General features: G+C 42.8%; 1 protein-coding gene across 1 annotated transcript in view; it reads left to right on the plus strand.

Annotated features, from left to right (window-relative positions):
• Positions 1-1,452: 1,452 nt before the first annotated feature.
• The window catches only part of kdm6ba (lysine (K)-specific demethylase 6B, a), an 88,697-nt gene continuing 77,168 nt past the window's right edge, over positions 1,453-12,981 (plus strand). The window contains exons 1-3 of the mRNA XM_062383870.1: positions 1,453-2,009; positions 5,398-5,562; positions 5,793-5,830. The gene's annotated coding sequence lies outside the window, so the exon portion shown is untranslated. The remainder of the gene's footprint in view (positions 2,010-5,397; positions 5,563-5,792; positions 5,831-12,981) is intronic.

Here is a 12,981-nt window from a genome sequence, read left to right on the forward strand (position 1 = left end):
AGACTTCCTCAGGGTTTAAGAGCTTCTTTATCAAGCCCAGGCCTGTGTGGGTGTGTGTGGGGGTCTCTGGTGGTCTCTGGATGGATGGGAGATGGGGGGGGGGGGGGGGGGGGGGGCACTCACAACAACACGCTGAATTCAAATTCAAATTGGCTTGTTCTCCGGCCTGGCTGTAAAAACATATCAGACTCGGGAGCTGTTATTTAATGGATAAAAGCTTCTGTTGGAATGAACTAGAATGTAAATGGAGTGTGGAAACGTTTTCCAACACGAGAGCGGCTGTTCTAAACCTGCCTGTTAGTGTTAATGCTACTTCAGAATTTTATTCCTCGTCATCCTCCTCAAGCACCTCTACAATGTAATGTCACTTTTTACTGTTTGTGTGCTGGATGTTTGTGTGCAGAGCTTGTTACGAACAGTCTATGGTGCAGAGTGAAGTTAGAACACTTTGTGTTCATCCTACCTGGTGTATCTGCAGTGACGATTTTACAGTCAATGTGTTTGATTAAATGAAACTGAATTTGTTTTATTACTTCTCACTTGTGTGGCTTAAATAGTATTTTAGATATGGTTAATTAGAATTGAGATTAGTAGTAGTATCTGTTTAATACGTTTGAAGTGTGTATTCCAGGGCAGAAATACAGTATCCAATGTTTTGGTGGTGCTGCTGTGATCATGTAATTTTACAATGTTTGTCGTTTTTTTCGAGGCGGTTGCTGTTCAGTCTTCAGGAGCTCCCAGTCCGAAGAAATATTTATTTCTTGAGGTCACTGGAAGCCAACTCCTTCCATCTGCTTATCCGCTCAGAAACAGGCTCGTCCAAAAAATTCCTACATTCTGGAGGAATGTATGTCTGTAATAAGAGAATCCAGAGTTTATCATGGGGAAGGTGTTGATTTGAAAATCTACAGCTTTAGAGGTCAAGAGGTTGGATTGATGCTGTCTCCTAATGGACTTAGTATCATTCAAAGGAAAGCAGGCTGCAGGTGGGGATCCCCTGAGTCCCCCTGAGAGCCAACAGGTTTACCTCATGCTTCAGCTGGATCTCCCAGCAAGCTCCTACCCTAGATTTCAAGTTTCTTGGGAAATGACAAGATTACCAAACATGTCCAAGCATCAGCTTCTGATTCCTCGAGTGACTCTTGGCCCTTTCAGTCCAGTCACTGCTTCCAACTGGGAGCTTGGCTCTGGAGCCAAGCAGTTATAAGGGGGAAAACCTGGGGTCCAGTTGTCCTCCATTGAATAGTAGTTCATAGTGGAATTTGGGCAAGTTGTACAGTGTGTTTGCCAGTGACTATGGAGGCGGGGCGGCTAATGTCCAAGACTCTTCCACCGAAAATAAACCTGCATGAGGGAAGAGAGGGAAGGAGAGAGAAAGGGAGCGGAGGGAGGGAGAGGAGGAGGAAGGGAACCAGCCTTTCAACGGGGACCGAAGGGAAAGAGAGTCTCCGTTTCAATGGAATAAAAACTGCGCAATTTCTTGAAGGACTGCCTGCTCGGGATCGCGGCGGACCGTGCCAGTCTGGGAAACGGATATCAGCGAAGCGGTGTTTTTTTTCGTGGGGAGGGGGGGTGTCCAGGGTATCTGTGCCCACTGCTACCCTCTCTGCCTCCGCAGCCCACAGAGCAGGAGCGGGCGGGTTCTTTGCCCAGATGGTCTTCAGCAGGCGGAAAAGCGCTGTGCAATGGTTCGGGGAAGGCGACGGGACTGTGCAGGGATGCGAGATCAGTGATGAGTCCACCGGTCATGTCTTGCTCATGGGCGAACGTCTCCTCAGCCCGGGCTCGGATCTATCTGCGTATACACACGCAGCTCCTATTCCCCGTGTCGACGATTGCACCTATGGATGTTCACTGGGCTTTCATATTTTTTATTTTTTTGGGGGGGGATTTTAGGGGGCTGCGTCATCCATGAAGATGGAGTGCTTTGCAGATTTTCCACTATTTCTCTGTTTCCACAAGGAGCGCGCCACCTCCCCGGCAGGTTTTGGGGGGATTGTACATAAAAGGTAGGCATGATGCATGACTCTTATCACATGTGAGGCTGTGTTACCTAAGAACTGTGGCGGGGAGAAGGGGAGGGGGGGGGGGGCAGTGCGACTCCATTGGATACAACCTGAACTATAATATCCTGTCATAAATCCTTCAGGACACGCGATCAACATGCGAGCAGGGGCACAAACCCGGGGTTTGTTGCGTCAGACACACAAACACGAGGCGGTGCTGTGGTCGGATCGTGTTGCACGAACACGCACACACATGGCTACACATGTGTAACTTCACACGCTCACACACACACACACACATACACGTAGGGTGGATAAGTTTGGACACTGCGGCGGGATCATGTGGCAGATGTTTCATAACCCGGGTTCATCAGCCAGCAGCCGCCGGTGATGTCATGTGTTTTTACGGTCAGGCTGGAGGAGTTTACGGAAAGGTGGCTCCGGAGGTTGGCGGTGTCGCAATCGCCCGCTGTCGATCTCGGCCACACGTTGGGGAAGATGCACAGGAAAGACACGGAGGATCTGCGGCCGTGGGTGGGATGCGATGTGCACAGTGGTCGTGATGTTTCACGGATCGGGGGGGGCGAGCGGGCGGCGGGCTGAATGAAACCGGGGGTCGATCCCGGGAAGCGGTGTCGCATTTTCTCTGAGAAATGTCATGTGGTGAAGTTGTGGCGGGTTCTCCACTATTTCCAGGAAGAGCGTTTGAATTCTCTTCCTCCGAATTCAATCTGTGTCTCCACCCCTCTGCCTGCTTTTCCTGTTGCACTTCGGACATGTGGCCACTGGATGGCGACACTGGATAGTGAACTAGTTATACTCGTGTGGTCATCAGGATTACTGGTTATTACTTTTGATCATTTTATCTCTGCAGTGCTTCAAACACACGTCTACCAAAAAGCCTTCCTTCATTTTATAATTGTGAAGTTTTTTTATTGAACTTTGTACAACATGCTCAAAAATATCACAACATCAACCAACAGAAGGGATTCACCCACACGGTTCATATTTGGATGCACAGGTTTGTTCAAAGTAAGAAAGAAAAAGCTTCCAGACGTTAACATTGTTTGTACTTTTTTGTTTGCCATAACACCTTCCATCCATTTACAGTGTGTGATGGTGGTTATGGCAGATTTCCAGTGAACCAACACAAACAGCTATGTCAATAATGACAGAAAGTTTTGATATTTTAAAGTTTATTGTTAAAGCAAGGAGGCTGTTGGCCTTCAGCAGGCTTTCATTCAAAGGTACCCTGTCTAAGTAACGCACATCTCAATATTAGATGTTACACTTATGTTTATATACTGGAATAAAATGAGCCATCATTGACCTGGAATAGACTTCGAATTATGTCATAGCTATGGGTCCGATTGTAAATCTAAATATGAAATCTTAATATAAATGTTTAATCTAGATATTGAATCTAAATATTAAATGCCAAAACCGCATATTAAATTTGAATATGAAATTTAAACCTAAATGATCAATCAAAATATTAAATCTTAATACAAATTAAGTTTAAATTGTAAATGTAGTAGTTTAATCTTAATCTAAATGATATATCCATGTTGTTGGATGGAATGCTTAAAAGTGGGTTTGTTGTCTGTGTCATTCCAAAAATGATCATTCTTTTACATGTTTGTAGTCCAGCAGCTGGTGGACTACAATGTCCCACAATGCAGCATAGCTCGAGCAGATGCTAACAGCTGTAAACAGTTTAGCTAATTCTGTCGCACCATGTCCGCGCTGACGAAACCGAACAAAAACAACATGTGTCCGTTAAACTAGATTTATTGTTATTCATTTTACAACTTTTGAATATCCACAGTACATTTACAGAGTCACGGGTTGAAGTACTTCTGCGTATCTCTTGAATTACAGTAATGTTTACTCGCGGGGTTATACGCACCTGAGAGGATAACGGGGCAGGAAACATGGTGGCGCTACACAACACAACAAAACCCACTGCGAAGGTAAATATTAAGTTGTTGTCTGAATAGACAACGTTCAATATGCGCTTGTTCTATTTACACGAGTCTTTGTACAGTAGGTGTGATGGCGGCGGGTGTAGTGCTGTGTACTTGTATTTACAGTGGCTACACCTACAGTCGTGTTCAAAATAAATACGTCTTCTGTTGTAAATTAAAGTAAAACTACTTTGTGTTTACTTTTATGTCACTACGACCAAGTACTAGGACTCGAGACTATTCCTCAACCTAGTTGTTAACTTGATGGTTTCCATTAACAGTAGGTTTGGACCTTTTAAATGTCAAACACAATATAAATAATGTGTCCCTCTTAGTTCCAGTAGATTATGTACTTGTATATGTGACAGTGGCTCAGGAAAACTGTGAGATAAAAACTGTGAGGAAATAAAAGAGTAGAAGACAAATAGAACAATAACATTAAAAAAAACAATGGAACCATAAGAACTGGACCAAGTTAAAAAATTTACAAAATAGGTTCGTTTTCAAAGAACCTCTTCAAATTGGATTCTGGATTTATTCTTAATAAGGGAAGACGGTTCCAGAGGGTGGGAGCCATGACAGAACAATACTCTGTCACCTTTAGTTTTGAATCTGGATTTGGGGATGGCCAGAAATAAACTTTACAGATCATTGGACGGAATAATTCACTGTGTGTACATTGTTTACATAATCAAATCCATTCTCAGTCACTTCCCCCTTTTCCCGGCCTTCATCTCAGTTATTTAATGTTTTCCAAGGCCCTCACCTGCTTTATCTATTTCTCTTCCTGTATCATAGCAGGCCAAAGGCTTTTATACACACATTTCATGGATGATCACATTCTGATACTGAAGCATTGTATCTGCTATCCAGTACCACCTTGGTCTTCTATTTTCACGTGCATAATAATATACAGTAGTGCAAGAATATGTATTTTCCTCTAGATGGCGACACATTTGCAGTCCAACCCCGGTCTGGGTTTTTGTGAACAGCTGCTTCCTTCTTAGTGCGCTGTTGGAAACTCACTGTGGGTCTCGCAATACATGTTGATTAACTGTCTGCTTTGGGCCGCTAAATTAAATCACCACATTTATTGCAATTGAATAGATTCAGCATTTCTGCCAAATAACACATATTCAAACTCTCTTTACGGCAACGAAACAATATTGATAGTTAAAACATAAAATAGTTTCAAAAGTCTAATACATATGCACATAATGCTTATGCATAGTGGAAGAAGAGTGAGTAGGTATAACCTATTACTGTGAAATGTTTTGTTGTCTAATCCTTATTCTCTGCTCATACAAACCTTCCCTCAGGAAAAAAAAAAAATCAATCCTCAATCTCTGTTCGTATCGACCGGATGCACAACTTGATTATTGCTTCTGATCATGATAGTTAATCTCTGTTTTTCCCATTCACAGAGATGGAATGAGGAACATTGCCGAGCACTGTCATGCCGTGTCTGAAGAGCCACCGTGACTGAAGCCAGAGGTGACATGTCCGACTGGGTGACCTGCTGTCGGCAGGTTAAAAGCTGAAAATCACAGCCAGTGGAGATGGACTGCACTGTCTGGGGATGTCTGATGGTAAGATGGACAATAGTTATATTTTAATTTGTCATTGTTTCATAAATATAGTGATGAAATGGTTTGTTAAATGAGGAAGAGACAAGATAGTACTGTACCACAGATTCCCCACAGTGTTGTATTGTTTGTTAAAACCCACTCCTGTAATAGTATGCGTCACAATATTGTGTGATCACTTGGTTTCCTCCCTGTTGATTGCACCAGATAACTAATAACTGTTTCCCCTGCAGATGAGCCATCTGCATCTCGCTAGCACCCACCTGCCCAGGTAAGACATTTTACCCAGACTTTGACCTGCTGCTCATGGGATGTGCAAGTCTCAATCCATAATGATGTGTGTTTATCTGCTCAGTCTGTCCAGTAGATGCACGTTTGTCTGAGCATTGTTCAAATGCATTGAAATACCCGTAATAACACATCACACGTTCCCTCTAAAATAGTGTTTACTTTAACTGTTGACCGTTTAGAAGCATTTCAGACGGCAGAATGTGAAACCCTGCTGATCTGGGATCAAATCTCTGTCTGGACTCCCAATTGTCTCAGCAGAGAAAACATTCATAGAGGATTTTGTCTCCTTTGATCCTAAAATAATAAAGTTTTTTAACAATTGTATATTCTGTAATATGGTCTGGTAGTGTGGAAGCCTACGGTGTGTTTGGGCTATAGAGGCTCCCTCTGTGACACAGTATAGGTAACCTGCGTTGTTTGTCACTCAGGATTTTTTTATGAGGCCAGATATTTATGAAGCTGCTACATTTACTGAGCCAATGCATTTGAAATTGTCCACCTCATTAAACATTTTTCTTTATTTTCTGTTTTTGCCGGCCTGATGTTTGAAAGAACTTTATGAGTAATCAACCAGCTCCGCAGCGTCAGATTTTATTCATGACTTGCTGAGTACGCTCGTTTTATTTAAAAAAATTAACTCAGTGTTTTGTACATTAGTCTTTTTTCTGTTTTCTGAGAGGAGTTGACGTTTTCACTACAAGTACTAATTAAATGGGATTGGGCCATAGCCAAGTGTATACACACACACACACACACACACACACACACACACACACACACACACACACACACACACACACACACACACACACACACACACACACACACACACACACACACACACACACACACACACACACACACACACCCTTTAGTTAAGCTCTACACATTCAACACCCTTACTAAGGCGCACACACACCTAACCTCACACCAGCTCTGTTTCATTTTCACACACAGGCCTCAAGCCCACTCTGACAGACATCGCTTACACTGTTTTGATCTCCCTCTTTGGGACAAAGACACAAACACAACCCCACGCACACACACTCTCTCTTTCTAATGCAGCTGTCTCCCAGGACCCTGCCAAGCCTCTCACACCTGGGGTTTTCCATCACTTAGCCCGCACAGCTTTATTACACACATTTAAAGCCATGAGTCAGATCCATCACACACATTATTGCACATGCACAAATGCATACATCTGGCTGAAAGGCTTTCTGTTAGGAGGGAGGTTATTTAAAAGAAAGAAGGGAGAGGTTGGATCATTGAAAAAAAGAAAGAAATGGCAGTGCAGCATGAGAACATGAGCCGTGTCAATGGTTATGTGAATGCAAACAGCTTGCTGTTTGGAATCGTTCACTATAGCCTGCAGCAAAATACTCATACTACATGCATAGTACCAGAGATCAGAGTGTGTACGTGTTTGATATCCACTTCACCTGAGGACTTTTTAGTCATTTCATAGATGAGAATTCAATCTGGTTCTGTTGTTTGAAGAAAGTACTTCTCATTGTCTAAAACAAGAAGTACCATTTATCACTTTAGTACCTTGTATTCAACATTTTCTTACTATCATGTTGCATTCTCTTCCATTATAAGTGTCTCCAAGAATCTCTACCATTCACAGTGTAGTTTTTTTTATTTGCAGTAACCCTACTTTGCATATGGTTCATTCCTTCCCTTGATTGTGTTTATCTTTTCTCTGTGGATGTTAAACGCACTGGCAGTGACTTATAGAATCTGACCATTTGCTTTGTGGTCAAATCAGCTAAACTGACTGTTGAGTGGCTGTGAGACAAAGAAAGTGTCTTACGTTACATATTTTTAAACTGCAAGAAGTGAGTGCTGCCCTCATTTAGCACAGCAGCCTTGTCAGCCTGTGTCTGCCCCAGAGATAAACAAGTGCACACTCTCACCCTTTAAATGTGTTGTCTTGTGTCACCTTCCCTTTGGGTTTTACAGTCTATCTTACCTACTATATTTCTTAGCGTCACGTTTTTTTTTCATACAGAGCTTCCGATATGTATATAAGCTTCATGCCACAAGGCTGGTCCTGGCTGCCAAATAAGATATATTGCTTATTATGTAGCTCTAATGTTTTCCGTCTTATTCACAGCCTTTTTGTGTGGCATCCCCCAGTGTTCCTATCTCATAAAGCCAATTTTAATACCAACTCCAATAAAAAACTTTTGAGTTGTGCCAAGTGCCAATATGACAGATAATATTGTCATGGTAGCCACTGTGCAGTTCTATAAATCAAATTGATGACATTCATTTGTATTCAGTGTCAGGTGTAGGACAGGAAGTTTTTCCATCTGCTTTGTCTTTAGATCCTCCTCCTTCTCTTCTCTTGATTAAATGCTCCAGTCCATGTGCCACCCACACGTGCCACATACCCATGGAAGATCATAGAAGTGCATGTATGTGTACATAACATTCCGTTGTGTTCTAAGAAAATTCAAATTCTTGATTTAATGTTAAATTTCTCTGCCACAGCAGTAATGGAAATGATTATCTCAGTGATGACATTAATAGGGCTCCTGGAGTCTTTAGTCTCTCAGTCTTCCTCAATCTGCTGCTGATGTCAAGTAAAATCACATTTCAGAAGTGTGAAGCATCTCAGACCTTATGTGTGAAGGACACAGGATGAAAAGATTAGTAAGAAATGAACAACACGTTCAAATGAGAAGAGGAGGAAGGATATCGAGAGAGGGACAGGAAGAGAGGTGGTGAGAGCTGAGTCAGGATGCCTGAGGGGAGGACAGCAGGAAGCAGTAGGTGAGGAGTAGGAGGAGGACAGGAAACAGAGGCAGGGAGGAGAGACTCCTCTTCATCCTCCTCCTCCTCTGTCGTCATCAGCGGTTTCATTGAGGGAGGAGTGGCGTAGGGAGGGAGAGGTGGAGCTGACATCATCCACCTCCTGGAGGTCTGTGAGGGTGTATTACCAAACTCTCCATATCAAATCTTTTAACCTGTTCATGTCGACAAATGTTTGAATGTGTTTAAATCAACAGCTGGCAGAGAAGAAAACATGTTGAGTTGATGTAAATAAAACTGACTCTGCAAATCAGAATGATCAGGGCTTGAGGCGGGGAGAGCTCAACTTAAGGGGAAAGGAGAGCTGTGATGAAAGAGAGCTCCTCTGCATCCCTGCTTATGTAAGTTTTCTGCAAAAGAGGGCATTGGGTTTGTTTTTGTGTGTGCGTGCTGGTTCTCATGTGAACGCTCTTTGTAAGCTTTGTGCATTAATGTGTGTTTGTAATTGTGTGTCAGGGTGACAGAGTTTGCAAAGAGGAAGATGCCCAACATTCCTCCTATACCCTGCTGCGGTTGTTTGGCCTTACCCAACGGTCACAGGTCTCTGTTGGTACACTGTGTATTTGTGCTCACAAGGTGTGTTTGTTGGCACGTCACCAGTGTGTGCAAAGCTATGTGTTAACTGTGGATATACTTGTACTTCTGTTACTGTGACGTGTTGCATCATTGGTATGTGCACCTGTGTATGTGTCAAAGCCCCTCAAGAGGATTGAAGGCAGTCAGGGTGAGGGGTAGATGGTGCAGGATTAGTTTGAGATGGTGGTAATTTATTGGCTTTTTATTACCTCCACTGAGGAAGTTATGTTTTCACCCCTGTCCGTTTGTATGTTGGTTGGTTTGTAAGCAAGATTACAAACAAATAATTGAACGTACACACCAGAAATGCGTGTCTTTCCCGATCCATAGCGTGATTGTGTTTTGTAATTTAAGGGATTTAGTTTAATTTCACTATAAGCTTATTGCTGCCTTCAGCTGATGTGTTGTGATGCAGGAGGAAGGTTTAAGAGCAGGTGTTTGCTGCTGTGTAAGACACTGAGCCAATGAACACACACTCTGCCTTAAAAAGAGTTGTGTCTATGAGGCTTTGGTAGATAGAGGATGTGCATCTCTGTTGAAGAAAAATGTAAATCTCATCAAATCCTAACTTCTCCCAACTCTCCCACATCAAATCCCTTTCTTGAACAAATCCCCCCCCCCCCCCTTCAACATTGAGAAGGGGGGATTTGTGCAGTTAAAAGCTGTCTTGTGTTGTGCTCTCCCACTTCCACACCCTCCCTTCCCACCACCTCTCCCCTGCTCCTGTTCTGGCTTTCTGCCTCTCGGATTTCACCCCCACCCCCCAGCCCTATACACCCCATGGCCCCCCTTTGACCCCCTGTTACCCTCCCTCCCTCCCCCCCATCCAGCCCCTCAACCTCATTCTCCCCAGGGCAAGCCCACAGCGCCCAGCCCTTTGTGCCTTCCTTCCCCTCCCTCCTCCTCCACCTCTGCCTCCCCCTGCCTTTGTGTGTGAGGGGCCAGCTAAGGGAGAGAGAACAGGGAGGCTGCAGTGGAGGAGAGTGAGAGACAAGAGCTTGCAGAGAGGGATCCTATAGATCAGTTGTGAAACTGGAGCTTGCAGCATTTTTACATGCTCTTACATGACTCAAGGGTTTGCAGTGGAAGCTGCTGTGTTCACCTGCTGAAGTGTTGTTAATGTCCTTTTGTCCATGTTTCATGTACATGTGCACAGTAATATCCCATGAAAAGCAATGTAGTATTTAGATGAATTTCGTATTCACACTAGAAAACACTCTTAGTATACTTACTTTAGCTGCACATGTACAAGTAAAGTATACTACTACTATACCAGTTTTTCTGTTGCGTAAATGCTTGTTTTTACTAGTTCTAGTGATTCCAATTCCTATTTTGTTTGGTTTCTTCAACTGCCATTTATATTTTGATAACACCATCACAGGCCGTACTAAATTATTGAAGACACATCAAACTAACCTCAGCCATGGCTTGAACCTGCTTCTCTTAGGTGAAGCGTCTGATGGTTTTGATGATGAAGCCACTCATAGCTGTTTTAGCCAAATTTGCTCAATACCATGCATGGCTTTCAATACCTCTTTACACCAAAATCTGAGGGTATACAAGGTTTTTTTTAATTTAGTAAACCTGCTACATTGCCAGTCAAGCAGTTTGCCTGTTTGTTTCCCTCTACTAGGAACGCACTGGCTTGTCTTTGAGTTCATCAGTATACGTATGTGTCTATTTTTGGGGGGAAAAGAGACAGTGTGTTTCGTTGAATTGCAGAGAAAATTACTAGCTCTCAGGAATTATTCTTCTATTTCTGAGTATCTTTTTTTATATTCAATATTCTTGCGGGGGCTGTATAAGGTCTTGAGGCTGGAGGTTCGACTCCCCTGATGTGTATCCTATATAATTAATCCTTTAGTATCCTTGAAAATCTGACCCACTACCGGAATCAAAGTGTTGTGTTGGAGCCCATGACTTGTTCATGCTACACACAACACGTGTCACTGTAGATATGACTGTTCTTCAAATACGTTTATCTATTTTTGGATCACCGAGGATAGTATGAATCCCATCAAAGCACAAAATGTGTTGCACTTGAACGCTGACGAACATTTACATTACAAGGAAAGAACAAACCCGCGAGCGAACATCCACACAGTCTGTAGCGCAGTATGTGACTTTTCAGTTTAATTTGAATAGATTTCACAGCCCCTGAGGTAGTAAAACCCATGTTGTAAAATCAACATTAAAGTCTCTCACTGTGCCCTGTGTTAAGCAACAGCTGAATGGCCTGAATAAACCTACAGGCAAGCTGCAGTTGAAGGAATTTAAATCTGGTGTATTTATAGTGTGTCCCAGGAGGATTCAATAGAGGGCAATATAGAGCAGTAGAGTCACAGTTACAGTATGTTGTTACAGTTTACGTTTCCTGTATGTGCAGTACATAATTTAAGACTATAATAAATGCTTCATTGCATATTCAAAGTCACACTTGTAAGCAACACCTTCACTTACATGACCTCACCTTGTAAGAATAACAACAATTTTAAATAACATTGTTAGACAAGCAGGTGGAGCAACTTCTATTATTATCAGACTTCTAGTCTTCTTCATAAGATTATTTTTGAAATACTTGAGATTATCTGTTTTAGAATTCACACCTCATGTAACCGTTGGTATCACCCTTTAAAAAAAAAATAAGGCTTTTAAGAAAAAAATCCTTAGTTCCATTTTAAACTGAACTTGCCACAGTGGCACAGGTCATCAAGTTCACTCAATGGAAGTAGGCCATTATGTGGCTAAGAGGATTTTAAGGTTAGTGTTTTCATGGTCAACCAAAAAAGGTGGCCTGACATTTAACTACTGACCTACCTAGTTGACTCAAAGCTGCCAGCAGATAAACAGCCCGTACACAAAGAGTGACATGTAAGCACGTGTGGGCCGGAAACCGATTAGGCTTGCGAGTGTGTGAGAGAGCAAGTGAGTGAAGCCAGCGTGTGAATGTACTGTTGAATGTGATAATAAGCTTGTCTCAGTGTGTGTACATACATTATGCATTAACTGTCCAAAGGGGCCACAGTAGATGACATTCATATTTAAAACGCAGGAAATAGAAAGGTTGGCCACGGCGGGTGAGTCAGTCTGTTAGTATGTACGGTATGTTTGAAATCCACTTGCAAGGACTGGCTGCTCAGTAGGACAGTATATTCCTGGAAAGCCAGCTGCCTCTCCTGTTATCACAGCTAACTCGATTAGAGGAGCCTCTGCTGCCAAAGCCTCTGCTACAACAGACACACTGGAGGACCTCCACTCTATTTAACCAAACCAACCAAACACAATGTCAGAATATCCCCAACAAATGCAAGAACAGAACCACTTCAGTTACAGCTTGTGCCAATAAAGCTCCATCAGTAATAGGCTTATTTTATACTGGTGATGTAAGATGCAAGTTACCTCAGACATAAACCAGTAATGCCCAAACCAGCGTTATTCAAGGGAGAGAAATAAAAAAACAGCCCATTGCGCCAAACGGCCATAAAATGACTTAATTGTGTACATTTCAGAAACACGCGGCCATAAAAATGTGACTTCAGTCCACAGGAATGTCTGTGTGTAGGTTTTAAAACGCAGTGTACCCAACATAGCCTCCATGATGGCACCCTAATATGTACTTTTGCAAACTGCTAATAGAAAACAACACTTACTGTCGTACCAATTAAGCGCAGAAAAGCAGAAATGTCAGGGAGGCAGCCCACCTTTCATGTGAGCTGCTGACCTTTCCAGTGATCATGC

Source organism: Platichthys flesus, chromosome 24 (genome assembly GCF_949316205.1).
Source record: "Platichthys flesus chromosome 24, fPlaFle2.1, whole genome shotgun sequence".
NCBI lineage: Eukaryota > Metazoa > Chordata > Actinopteri > Pleuronectiformes > Pleuronectidae > Platichthys > Platichthys flesus.